Source organism: Balaenoptera borealis, assembly GCF_965194805.1.
Source record: "Balaenoptera borealis genome assembly, chromosome: 17".
Lineage (NCBI taxonomy): Eukaryota > Metazoa > Chordata > Mammalia > Artiodactyla > Balaenopteridae > Balaenoptera > Balaenoptera borealis.
The window spans coordinates 74,578,950-74,593,681 of record NC_138876.1 but is presented as its reverse complement, the minus strand read 5'-3'; the positions used below and the strand labels follow the sequence as shown (position 1 = coordinate 74,593,681).

At 37.9% G+C, this 14,732-nt stretch overlaps 1 protein-coding gene across 3 annotated transcripts in view; it reads left to right on the top strand.

The window, feature by feature from the left end:
* NKAIN3 (sodium/potassium transporting ATPase interacting 3) overlaps positions 1–14,732 on the top strand; it is a 510,304-nt gene that overhangs the window by 29,258 nt on the left and 466,314 nt on the right. The gene's annotated exons all lie outside the window — the stretch shown is intronic.

Genomic DNA, 14,732 nt, shown 5'->3' with positions numbered 1-14,732 from the left:
TTTCTATGAATATTACCATGATGTGAGCCTTTTAATTATTTTAGTGTTGAATATATATTGAACAATATACATTGAACAATATTCACTCTGCTGAATTTGAAGCTTACTAATCATTTTCTTCTTGGATTTTCCATGACTTTTTAGATGCTGAAGAAAGATAAACTATTTGAGGCTATAACTTAGCTGTGTATAAAATCAGGGGTGTCTTTTTCTTGGGTTTAAATAAGATCCAATACGTTGGAAATGTAGGGAAGAAATTCAGATTTGAGAGAATGGTAGGTTACTAGTATATAGGTCTATTATGTCAGTTCTGATTTTTATTTTTTAAATTGGTGATTAAAGAGAAGTATTTTTGAGTGGTGACAAGGCTCTGCATTGCTAGGCAACATCGCTGGACTTAAGAAGAAAAACTAGAAATGAAGCAATTATTGTACTTCTAATTACCTCAAGCTCTATGCTAATGACCAGTTGTAAAAATGAGAGATGGTGTGCTATAAAGTATGTATATGCTTCAGATTAATTTTATATTTACCTGCATATTCGGTTTTGCTATTAAAATCACTTTTTTTTGGTATTAGGTTGGCAAATTTCCCAATTTATTAGTTCGTCTGTTTCTTTCAGGCAATATTCAATAGACTGCTGAGGAAAGTTAAAATTAAAAGGCCAGGAATTTATCATTACTCGCAGTCATGCTCAAATTAATGAGAATAGTAATTTTCAATGCTTTTTTCATTAGGAATAGTTTCAATTTGTTCAAGTCAATCATCACAATAAAATAATTGTTTTGACTCTCTTTTTAGAATTCAGCTAATATTTCTATGCTTTAGAATTCAATGAATATTTCTATGCAATACTGAATAAAATGCATATTTTCTCATTACTTTTCTGAATTTTCTTTTTCCTAGTACTCCATGCTTTTACCACAAAAGATTCTATTCCTATGATCTTTGACTTTTTTATTTTTTCTTTTGATCTGTATAATTTAATTAATTGCTAATGATAGCTAAATTTTATTGAACAGTGAATTTCAATTTTATAAATTTATTTATTTATTTATTTTTGGCTGAGTTAGGTCTTCATTGCTGCGCGCGGGCTTTCTCTAGTTGCGGCGAGCGGGGGCTACTCTTCATTGCGGTGCATGGGCTTCTCATTGCGGTGGCTTCTCTTGTTGCGGAGCACGGACTCTAGGCACGTGGGCTTCAGTAGTTGTGGCTCACGGGCTCTAGAGCGTAGGCTCAGTAGTTGTGGCGCCTGAGCTTAGTTGCTCCGCGGCATGTGGGATCTTCCCCGGCCAGGGCTCGAACCTGTGTCCCCTGCATTGGCAGGTGGATTCTTAACCACTGTGCCACCAGGGAAGACCTTCAATTTTAATAATGATGTATAAAATGCCCTTTTCAGAAAATGCCCCCAAACAGACTACTTTTGAAATCAAGGATAAATACTCTTGAATATAATATAAATTTGTTCTTAAAAAACAAGTGTGTTTCAGCTAAGTTTTTAATGAACCTGTCAACAGTTATTGGATAGAATATTATATAAACAAGGTACCTTTTCCTTAGGATATTTTCTGAATCTGTGTAGTAATTTCTAGTTTGTAAGTGAACAGAAAGCGATTTGTATTTTTGAGCATCTGGTTTACTCCAAATTTAAACTTAGACCTGGGCGGGTTTGTGGCGATGTATAGGCATGTGAGTGGACAGGAGTTATTGATGACCGCTGGTGTCTGTCACTCACACTCTGAGCCTTCTGGGCTGCCCGGTGTTGCAGACACTCCCTCTGTGGGTCTGTGGGCTGTGGGTAGTGACTGACCTCCTACTGGAAAGGAAGATGAGTCATTATCCTTTATGTGATGTAGCTCGTGTGGTATAAAAATTTATCATCTTCTCTGGAAACTTTTCATATATAGTCATCTTTAAAGTTCAGATGAAATGTACTGTACAAAGCTGTTTCCCCAATTAGAAATCCAAAACAAAGGGATTAATTTTTTTTGTTTGTTTTATAGGAAGGATTAAGGTAAGTTAACATGGATTTAGGATATATCCTTAAATAAAGTTCACTTTATTTATTTTTAAAATCCTCCTTTAATTATCTGTAGACTTTTGCTTCTGGCAGACGAAGTAAGTGGTACTGAATTTTCTCGTTTGACGTAAACAGCTGTAATGCTGGACAGAAGAGACGAGGCAGTTTCTCAGGCATTCGAGAGCAGGCAGTGCAGGGCTGTGGCCTTGAGAAAAGGGAGACTCTACAAGGTACTTTCTGAATGAGAAGCAGGGTCTGGAGCCCACCCAGACAGCAGGGGTGTTGCTGATACGAGGACGCAGGTATTGGAGGTCAGGGCTGAGATTTGTGGAGCAGGTAACAGAGACAGGAAGATGCACAGGGGGAAATGAGGAGTTCATGAAGTTACGTTTCAAGACATTGGCTGTGGGCTGGGCCACAAATAACAAAGAATAGCATCAGAAATTATAAAGAGCTGGATAAATATTTTTCCTTTATTTCTTTCAAAGGCAATGAAAATAAAAGTAATGGGATTGTATTATGGGTATTACATCACATATGGATGTAAGATATGTGAAAAAGAGATGGCATAAATAAATGGAGTTGTATTGCTGTAAAAGTCTCATATTTTACAGCTAGTATTACAATATTAATTTCTTAGTAGTCTGTGATAAGTAAAGGATGCATATTGTAATTCCTACAAAAAACATGAAAGATAGTTGTAGCTTGGAAGCCAGGAGAGATAATAAAATTAGAAATAATTATGATAATGACCCTAGAAAAAGCAAGAGAGGAAGAACAATAATATAAAAATCCTAACTGACAAATTAGCAAATATACTATTATACAATGGAAAGTCCCAAACAAATCAATAATTGCATCAAATATAAATTGATTAAACATTCCAAACAAAAGCTGTGTATTATCAGACTGGATTTAAAAAAATCAAAATCCTGATATATGCAATTAAAGATCAAAGATGGGGGGAATTCCCTGGCGGTCCAGTGGTTAGGACTCCACATTTCCACTGCAGGGACCCTGGGTTCGATACCCGGTCGGGGAGCTAAGATCCCCGTGTCTGGCAAGGCACATGGTGCAGCCAAAAAAAAAATCAAAGATGGGGGTAGATGTACTTTGCCAACAACAAGCATCAAAAAGTTAGTGTGCTTTATGAATATTAAGCAAAATGGTAATCAGAAAAAGAGTATTGCCAATCACAAAGGAGAACATTTTTAAAATAAATATAAAAGGGTCCATTAAAAAAATCCTAATATGCAATCAAATATTAACAGAATTTCAAAATATATTAAGCAAAACCAACAGAACTATAGGGGAATATAGATAAATTCATAATCAGCAATTTCAGCAACTCTCACTAATCAACTGACACGACCGATATTTATAAGACAGTACACTCAAAAACTGCATAATATAGATTCAATATAATGCCAATCAAAAATCTTAATTATTTTTAAACAAATTGACAAGCTATTTCTGAAATGTAAATGGAATGTAAAGCACCCAGATATCCAGAGCAATCATGGTAAAGAACAAGGTTGGAGGACTCCTGCTACCTGATTTCAAGATTTATTGTAAACCTCCAATAATCGATACAGTGTGGCTTGACATAAAAGCAGACACATAGAGTACAGGAACATAAGGAGTGCACAGTAGACTTGCGTGTAATTAATTTTTGACAAAGGCACCAAGACAATTCAAGGGAGTAAAGAAAATCTTTTCAACAGATGGTGCTGAATACTGGATAGACATATGGAAAAATATGAATTTTGATCCCTATTTAATTCCATTCCCAGAAATTAATTTGAGATGGATCATCGACATAAACATAAAAGCTGAACTCCTAACTTTCTAGAAGAAAACATGAGAGAATAGCATTGCAACCTTGGAACAGGCAAAGACATTATAGAAAAGAAAAAAGAAAAGAGCTGATAAATTGTATTTCATCAGCTGAAAAACTTCCGTTCATCCCAAGACAAACTTTGCAAATGAAAAGACAAGACACGTTGTAGAAAATATGTGCATTACACCTTCCTGACAAGGGACTTGCATTTAGAATATTTGAAGAACTAATACAAAGCAATAATTAAGAGACAAAAAGACGAATTTATGGACGAAGAGGTTGAAGAGACAAACACACAGGGACAGATACAAATGACAGTAAGCATATGAAAAATATTCTCCCAGTTATTGCTCATCAGGAAAATGCAAGTTAAAATCACAACCAAATACTATTTCTTACCCATTAAAACAGTGACAACACAAATGGTGATGAGGATGTGGAGCAACTGGAACTCTTACATCGTTGGCAGAATGTAAAACGGGAAACTGGCAGTTTCTCAGAAATTTAAACATATCCTTACTGCACTCCAGAATTCCACTTCGAGACATTTACACAGGAGAAATATGTGTCAGGACAAAAGCTTGTACACAATTGTTTTAGTAGCTTTATTCATAATGTCTGCAAACTGCAAACAACCCAAATATCCCAAAGTTTCTGAATGAACTACTGATGCACTCAATAACATAAGTGAGTTTCAAAAATACTATTAATGTGAGAAAGGAGACAGACATAATCTTCTAGAAGAAAACATGGAAGTTCTTACTGTATAATATATTTAAGTTCAAGAACTTTTATAGTGATAGAAAGGATGGTGGTTCCTTAAGGGTGGGGGAGGAGTGACTGGAACGTGACAGTTGGGAACTTTCTGGAATGGTGAAAATTTCTGTATCTCCATTGGGTCGTTAGCTAAAGGGGTGTCTACATTTGTCAAAATTCATTGAAGTGTATAAATAAGATCTTTGCATTTCACTGGGTATAAATGTTTCTTCAATCAAAAATATGTTTAACTGTTCAGTTGTAGATTCCCTCTTAATACTTTAAAGGTCTGAATTTTGTGTGTCTTTCTCATTTAATAAAAATTATCTTTACATGTTGCAGGTACCTGCTAATTAGCTTTCCTAGTGCCTCCTTTTCATGACTGTAGACATTACACTGTCAGTAGCCTTAAGTCAGCTCTGCATTTTGACCTTTCATTAGAAGGCATGTTAGTGTGGAGACCATTTCTTCCATCTTGTTATATCCATTCTCTGTAATGACCAGTTGATCACTAATAAATTTCTCATGAACTGAAAAACAGGTAATTAGACTATTTTCCTTTCCAGGTCTGACTTTCCTTTTGTTCTGAGGATTTCTGGCTGTAGGGAATATGCACACATAACCCCCCCTTAGAGTTTCGAAACTTTATTAGGCAAGTAGTTTGACAGAATATATATACAGGGACACAGACCTGCTTAAGGAAGATGCCTGGGGTGCCTTAATGGCTTTGCAGCTTGCTAGGAAAGGGGAGCGAACTGATGATAGGGCTCAAACCAGAGTTGCTGAAACCACACCAAATAGAAGCCGTGCTCATTAAATACCTTCCTAAAACCAGTAATCAGCAATGCTTTTGTTTCCTGAATTTTCAAATTAACTGATGGTATTTATGCTTACACTTGCAATTTTAGTTAAAGATTGGAAAGTGCTTAATTGCAAATCTGACTTATAATAGTCTACATTTTTTGTGATATGTGGGCAAATATTTTATTTAAAAAATGTTGTATTTATGTACTTTTGAAATAAATATAACAGGCCCATGAAACTCTTTGATGCCTTTGGAGATACATTTATCTATTTTTATTTTTTATTTTATTTATTTATTTATATTTTACATTTATCTATTTTTAATACTGTGTTGATTTAAAGAGAAACTGTACAACAGGTAGCACAAAAGTAGCAAGAATTATGAAGATGACATAGAAAATTAAAGTTTGAAAATACTATTCTTATAAATGGAGAAACTGCAATGCCACCTGCCTCCTCGACTTCTGGATGTGTTTCATACCGGAATGGGTGGTCCCTGAAAGGGTATAAAAAGGGGGTCTCTGCTGGGCTGGAGTGAACCAACATGGCACTGGTGCTGGCTGGCTCAGAAAATTATGTTTGTGGGACTCTAGGAAGTTGTCTAATTTTTTGGTCATTTTAACCCATGTGAATAAGACTTAGGGGAAGACAGTGGTGGCAGTGAGGGACATTCAGTCTTTTTCTCCTTTCTTTGGTGCTGTCCTTGCTGTTCTGGTTAAGATGGCAGATGTGTGGTGCTTAGTTTCAGAGAGTATGGCTTATTCAAGACCCAGAGGTAATGATGCACCGTGGGTAGAATTTCAACAAGAGGAAAAAGGTAAAACATGAATGTGGTATAAGTGAGATGCAAAAATAAACTCTGAAACTGGAAAATCCCACATATGTAATTATTTAAATGTAAGCCAATAAGAATTCCTAGATAAGTTTGGTACAAATGGCTTCAGTGACATCCGAGTTCAGTGGTTTAGACGTGCATCTGTGAGCAAGCTGGCGGAGAAACTGACCTTTTAGTTTTCAGATTCTTTTTAGGGAAAAGTAGCAACACAGTAATTTAAAGCATTGGTCCAGGAATGCACTAGAATGACTCTATAATTTTAAGTATATTACTATTCCTGGAAAATAAAGAGACAATGTCCTAGGACCCTTCAATACACGTCATAAAACTTCTCCTTTAATCTTTCTCCTGATATATCCCAGGCTTCACGAATGCTAAAGCCACTAAAATATACATATTCATTGGAGAAGAAAAAGTCACTGTAAAATCGAGAACGTATGCCTTCTAAGCCATTGATCTGAAGTTGCTGGCTATGAAATCTTGGCAAAATAATGTTTCTGCTGAGTTGTATATTCTGTGATATGGCAGAAAGTTGAGAGAATACATAAATGTATGTTGTGCTCACCTGCAAACACAGCATCTGCTTCTTTTTGGAAATGTTGGCTTTGGGGTATCCCATTATCAGGAGCTGTGGCGTTCTTTGAAGGTGTCCCTAGAATGAGAATTAGAGTTTAAGAGGCTGACCCTAAACCAGCCGAGGCTGGAGCGCATTATGGGGAGCAGTTCATCAGAGGTTCCCTGAGCTCCCTCCTGGTCTCTCCTCTCCTGTCCCCGGCCGGGCTCTGCAGTATTTGGGGTTCCCCTCCAAGTGGCTTTTAGAGCTCTCTGTGTGGCACCACTGTTAGTGACCCCATTGCCCGTTTTTGATGCCACCTTCTGAATTGTGGGTGAAACTTGACATCTGAGGGCCTTCAGATTCCATCCCTGTTGAGTCCCTTTTCCTCTGGAGTTGATAGACGAGGGTAACACACAGTCCTAACGGAAATATCTGGACCAGGAAGCCTGAAAGCAATTGTAGTTTTTCTTCACTTACGATTTTACATGATTTATCAATTCAATTTTCTATACTTGTATATTGAAAAAAAAAAAGAAAGACTAAATTAAACACAACTTTTCTCTTAGAAGATTGAATCTGTGTATTCTGCATGTGGGCATATTTATTTATGATGTACATTCTTCCATTACAGGACTTGGGGTAGCTTAACATATTTTTTAAGTGCAAGATAAGATACTTAATTATATCTGCATCCCAAATGTCTACCCAAGTTCTTGGTATATTGTAGATACTCCATAGATGTTTATTAAATCAAATTGAATCTAAAATAAAGCAAAGATTTTTTAAAAATATATTTGAAAATTTTTAAATTTTATATTGGAGTATAGTTGATTTACAATGTTGTGTTAGTTTCAGGTGTACAGCAAAGTAATTCAGTTATACACATACATATACATATATCTATTCTTTTTCAGATTCTTTTCCCATATAAGTTATTACAGAATATTGAGTAGAGTTCTCTGTGCTATACAGTAAGTCCTTGTTGATTATCTATTTTATATATAGTAGTGTGTGTATGGTAATCCCAAACTCCTAATTTATCCTCCCTTCCTCCCCCACTGAGCAAAGAGGGTTTAGGGAAAGGAAGTGATCACACCAGATGTCTTCAACAGAATGTTATCGTTAGACCTTTAATTTGACTCTGAGCTTCCTAAATTCAGCACACTATTCCCTTTGTAATAAATTGTTCAGGATATCGTTTCTGACAAAACAGCACATAACCCTTACCTTGAAAGTAAAAAGAATATAAAATTTATCTAAGCAAGCGTCATGTAAAGAAGTGATGAAATATAATGGTCAGTATCCTTGACTATGTTTTCTTTCTACTTGTATGAAAGATGATACAGAAATATTTTTAAATGAACAGTTCTCATATACCCTCTCTCAAAGGTAGAAGGCACAATACAGCACCGTATTTTAATGAAGGGATTCTCTGTGGACCAGAGGTAATGCTGTCTAGGAATCCGCTATTTATATTACAATTTAATATGATAGAACTTGTACAATTTAAGTGAATGGATTCCTATTAAAGTGTCATTTTCAAATATCAGTATTCTTGGCAAGTTCCCAGCACCACTCAGTCCGTGATTCTCTAACAAGTACCTACAACCCAGCTAGTCGTTGTTTTTGACTAAAGAAACAATCCTGACATGAAGAGGCAAAGCTGGCCTTCAGTGGTGGGTGGGTTAGGAGCCTGATTTATGTTCTTAACTGGACGGAAACCAGTTCATTTCAGTACAAGATTAAGACACTTGGGAGCTTTCATGGGGGAACTATGGAAACAAATCAATAGCGTTTATCTGCACTTGGGCTATAGATACTTGGAAATATGTTAGGTTTCATTTTAGAAAGTTTACTGGGGAACATTTTGAAATTTCCTGCAGATGTCTTTTCAGAAAACATCTTACACGAAAGACTGAAAGAGTAGCTTCAGTGTATTCCAGTGGGACAGAAATTCCTAGTTATTCCCTCATAACCCATCTATTAAAAGCCTTTTGGTGGGTTTCCATTGCCCAAAAAACAGGTACAAATTCTTGGCATCCTTCCGTAGTCAGATTCTCACTGCTTGCTGTTCTCTACCACTCTTGAACACCACCCACCCAACACCATCTTACTGCCCACTTCCTGCCGTGAAGGACATACACCACATGCCTGCTGTCTGTGCTCCAGCTGACCATGCTGGCTTGCTCAGCCTTGGCATGACCTGTGCGTCCTAGTTTTCATCTGTTTCCTCACCTAATGACCTCCTTCTCTTCTTCCCATCCTCACCCATCAATAGCCTATCAAGACGATATAACTGCTCTTCAACCAAACCTTCTCAAATCCTCCTACTAAAATAAATCTTTCTGCTTCTTCATGCTTCCACAGTGCCTTGGGTGGTGTCATATTCTGCCTTGAGGTGTATATTCCTGTCCACACGCTAGATTGTCAGCTCCCTGAGAACAGTAATTTAATCAGCTTTCATCCTACGTAGTTCAGTTAACATCATCAAAAGAGCAAGAAAGGACAAGATTTGTTTCAAGTGATTGAAAACTTGAATTTTCACACTTTGGTGCTAGAGTTGTAAATTTACAAGTCTAACTGTGTTGGACCTGTAAATTTGCAAATCTGCATTGAGAGGAGAGAAAATAAATATGTTCCTTTGGTGTCCCATTGCTATAGAAAGGCCATTTCATCAATAAGGGGAACTAGACTCTATCTAAATATATGTGACTTATTACAATAGCTTCATATTTTTAAAAATAAGATGCCTTTCGTCTACCTTTTTGTCTTTCTAGATTGAATTTGTACTTTAATGACATCGAGACTCCTAATCAACACTTTGAAGTAAAATGACTGTAAAGGATTTACTCCTGTTCAGTCATAAGATTTCTCCCTCCAGATTCCATTACAATAAAATGGTTAACCTCCCCACCCACTAATCTTTCCCTTAGTTCAAACACTATTTGATGTAACAAAAATTAAATACTATTTAACACTATAATTTAGTGGAACAAAATAATTACAGGATCCTTTGAGGTTTATTAAAGTAGCTCCCTGAAGATATTCTTGGATTAAAAAAATAAGCTAATAATCATCAATTTATATTTTCAACATTGTCCATCTTTATATTCATAAGAATAATCCCAACAAGAGTGTGTTATAAGTTTTAATATGCTTGTTAGGAAAAAATATTTTTCCAGCATTATAAGTGTCCCTTACCTAGACAGACTCTGAAAAATATTTAATCTCTTCTCTCTTTTGTTGAAAATGTGGAAGTGTTTAGAATATAGCACAGGTCTGCAGGTAATAATAAAACTTTTTTTTTTCATTTTTCTGACTCTCCAAATCTTTAGAATTATTAATCTTTATAAACTTTCTTTAGTTTGAAAAACACTTTCTAAAAAACCATATATGTCCTAAGAGCACATTTTGCTAGAAGATGCCTGATGTTACCTGTCAGAATTCAGTAACTTTATAGGCATAGTTTTCAAATACCAGGGAGGACAGGGGTACCATTTTGTTACAACCAGTGAGTTTTATCTTCTTCCTTGTAAAAGTGGGGTTTTTTTGCTTTTGTTGTTATTTTCTGAGGGGGTGGGAATAAACCAAAATTGGAAGATAAGAAATATTCAATTATGTTGCTTTGTTTAGATAGTTATTACCACTTTAGTCAAAATTTCATGAGTGGAGAGTTTTCTTTGATGTGGGGGGAAGCTGATATTGATGAGGAAGATTTATTAGGAAAATTGAAGATACTTTTGGGGGTCATATTTGCTCAAAATATATTTAGAGAGTTAATTAAGGAAACTTTTCTCTTGCTTTCCTTTAACTAACTCTGGCTCTATGTAAAATAGAACAGAGCGCTATGAAATTAACCCAGAGGACCAGTACGCTCAGGCCGAGAGAACAGAAGTTGGTTTAATTGTGGGTAATCGAGTTGGCCAGCCTAGATCGTGGATCAAGTAGAAAGCAGATCTCAGGAACATTTCTAATGAGCTTTTCAAATAACTTTTCTATGGTTATTAATTCACCTGTGCCTAGTGAATGCAGGAAAAATATAAACTAACACTTGTTTGGTGCAATGTACATTGCAGTCTTTTTCTCATCCAGTTTTTAAATCAGTTCTACAAGGAAGGTACTGATATTTACCACATCTTATAGAGGAGATAACTAAGTCTTCTGGGGAATATGTAGCTCGTCCAAGCGAAGAAGTGGCTTAGCCACTGCTCTGCATTGGTTGTTTCCTTATTGTTATGTGCATGTAGAGGTACAAAGCCTGGGAAGGGAAAAGACCCACGTTACCCATGTCTGTCCAGATGTGCAGAAATACACAGACTGTAAATTTCTTGAGCTCAGGACCTGGAATTGTTTGCCTTTGAATCCTTAGGGGCTGGCACCCTGTGAAGCTCATCGTAAGCACTGAGAAAACAGGAGTGTTGCACAAATTAAATCATGTCTCTACTTGTCTACCTGAGCTTTGTTTTTTGAACCTTCTTGTTTAGTTACTGATTCCCAATTTTACTAATTTTCTATAATATTCACTTAAAATTCTCATGTTGTTCAAGTGAGACCCTTAAAGGTCCTCAGAGATACTGAGTTTATAAATAAAGAGAATCACCTGGATATTCTGAAATTCATTAGTATCTAATATCTTTTGTTTTTCTTTGCTAGTAAGAGAGATTGTCAGACTGAGTGGAGGCCTGAGCACATTTACAAATTCTAGGATTTTAAAAGTGTGGTTGAGAAGCTGTCTAATCCTGTCCTCTTGTTTTAGAGATTAGGAAAGTGAAGATCAAGGAAGTTACCCAAGATCAGATAGCCAGTTAGTATCAGAGACCAAATCTAGGGCTCTATTTATCATAGTACAGCCTTAATCAGTGATTATATCTACATATACTGATCTCTCATTAAATTCTGTATTTATGCATCAGTGATTTATTGAACACTTGATATCTTTCAGGTACTTCACTGGTAGGTGGCTTCATGGGTGTGTAACTTGTGCAGTTGCTCAGGGCCCCGTGCTTAGGGTCCCACACTTACTGTAACACCAGACAATTACCATTTTGAAATTCTTAACAATTTTTTAACAAGGGACCCACATTTTCATTTTGCCCCGGGCCCTGAAAACTATGTCATTCGTCCTTTCTGCTGGACATTGGTGACGCAGAGGCAAACAGACACTGTCTTCCTTTGAGAGACTCACAGTCTAACGGGGGAGCTGGACATAGAAGTGCCAGGACTGCAGATTAGGGAGTAAATTAGCTTTGCCTGAAAGGAGAAAAGGAATTCCAGGAAAAAAACAAAGAGTAAACAACGGGGCATGGGAATAAGCCAGTGCTGCAGTGAGCAGTGCCAGTGGGTGTGGTGAGTAAAGTAGTGGGATCGTGGAAAGAGGTCAAGAGAAGAGACCCTGGAGGATGGAAACCTGCAAGTGACAGCAGTTTTCTTTCCAGGACTGAATAAGGTCAATGGCCAGGGGACCTGGGGGGAGGTGGGGAGGGGTTTGGAGTTGGAATGTGCAGGGTTGATGCGCAGTTTGGAAGTACGTGCAGAGGGAGGGTCAAGGGTGACGCCAAGTATTCATGCCCAAGTGCCTGGGTAGGTTAGAAATGCTTTAATTTAGAGAATAAATAGAGGGGAATTCTGGAAACTGGGTATATTGGCACTGCTATAAATTATCACTGATTTCCACTGGGTCTTCAACTTTCTCTGACTTTCCAAACTGCAGTGACTTCCACACATTTCTCCACCTTCCTCAAACTTTCTGGGCTGTTATATCTCGTCCTCTGCCCTACCTCTCACTGTCACTAGTCCCATACTCTGACCAGGTAAGAAAACAGAAGCCATCAAATAGGCTTTCCCTCATCTCCCCGCCATCCATCAATCACTGTTTTCTCCTCTCCACCCATTAGCCTACCTTCCTAAGGCTGCCTCATCTCTATTATTTTTTTTAATTAAAAAAAAATTTTATTGGCATACAGTTGATTTACAATGTTGTGTTAGATTCAGGTGTACAGCAAAGTGAATCAGTTATACATATACATATATCCACTCTTTTTTAGATTCCATTCCAATATAGGCCATTACAGGGTATTGAGTAGAGTTCCCTGTGCTATACAGTAGGTCCTTTTTAGTTATCTATTTTATATATAGTAGTGTGTGTATGTCAATCCCAATCTCCCAATTTATCCCTCCCCTACCTTTCCCCCCTGGTGACCATAAGTTTGTTTTCTACATCTGTCACTCTTTTTCTGTTTGTAACTCTTGACTCGTGGCTTCTTAGGTGGGCCCGTTCTCTCTCTCTTGAATTGTCTCTTTTCTACTGCATCATTCCTCCTAATGAACACATATGCCTTTTATCTCCCATCTTAAAAAAAAAAAAAGCACAGAGTCCTATGTTCTACCTTATAAGAATACTTTTCAGATACTCTTATACACAAGCTATTTCTACATATATTTATACCTTATCTTCACTTTATTCCAGTTTACTCTTCAACCCACACCAATATGTTTCCACCCGTGATTTTCTACTGAAATGGCTCTTGCGTATGGCTTCCTTACTGCTAAACCTAATACTTAACTTTCATTCTTCAACTCTCTTCACCCTTCAGCAGCATTTGCTGCACTGGGCCATTTTCCTTAAACACCCTGTTTTATTCACTTCTCTAGGGCTAATTTTCACTTCCTTTCCTTGCAAGATTGCTACACGCAGTGTCCACACGCTAACCTGCGGTAGGGATCCGTCCTGGGTGGCAGCCGTCTCTATTTATCTCTTGCCCAGGGCAGTTTTCACCCACTCTCCCCTCTTTACATGGCTTCTACACACCAACAGATCCTCAGTTCATAGCTCTAGCCCAGATCTCTGTGCTCCCAATCCGCATGGCCCGTTGCGCTCTTCCTCACTGGCCGCCCTGATATAAGAATTCCAAAGCATAGCCCTAGGTGCCCTCCTCCTTATCACCTGTTTGACCATTTTTCCACCTCTGGCCCCTGTTTCCATCCAGCTGCTTATTACAGAGACCTGAAGGCCTCACACTTTCCCTCCCCTCTCATACCTGATGCATTTGCAAGTCTCTTAGGTTCTATCCCCAAATAGCTCTTGACTGTATTTGCTTTTCTCCATCACCAAGACCACCAGTGGGTAATGTGCTACTTCCTCTTGCTGGACCACTGTAGTCACCTGCTGAGTAGATAGACTGCTGTGCCTCCCCTCATTCTCCACTTGGCAGCCACGGGGATCTTTCAAGCAATAGCTCAGATCCGATTCTGACCCACTTCTGTATCAATTCTGCCAACAACTTCCCACCACCGTTAAGATGGTGAGCCCAAGTCTACAGCCCAGACTGTCTGACCCCTGCCTCCCTCTCGAGCCTGACCTCCTGCTGCCCTGACCTCCCTCTGTCTGCTTTGCTGCAGTCACACTGGCCTTTTTTCTGCCCCCCAAAGTCCCATGCCCTTTCTACCCAGTGCCATCCCACTTGCTGCTGCTCCTAAGTTAACTGTGCAGGTGACCATCCCTTTTCTTTTAGGAATCGGTATAATGTCACTTTTTCTAAAGACACCTTCTCTTACTTTCTAACCTGAATCTGTTCCTCCAGTTATAACTGTTATTTTTTTCCTTCATGACATTTATCATAACTTGCAGCTAGATATTTATTGAGTGTGTTGCCTGTACCTCCAAGACCTTGAGAAATCCATGTGCAAAGGGGACCATCTCTGCTTTCTCATGGCTATCTTCCTATCACTCAGAGTCTCTGACATAGAGTAGGTACTCAGTAGCTTTTTGTCAAGTGAATGAATGAATGAGAAGAAGTTTAGAGATAGAAAGATAACATTTCCCCTGTATTTCTAAGACACAGCTTCTCTGCGTCAAGGAGTTAAGCCACCCACGCTGTCTGATACAGCTAAGCAACCAGTGTCCGGGTACTGACGTTCTGTTG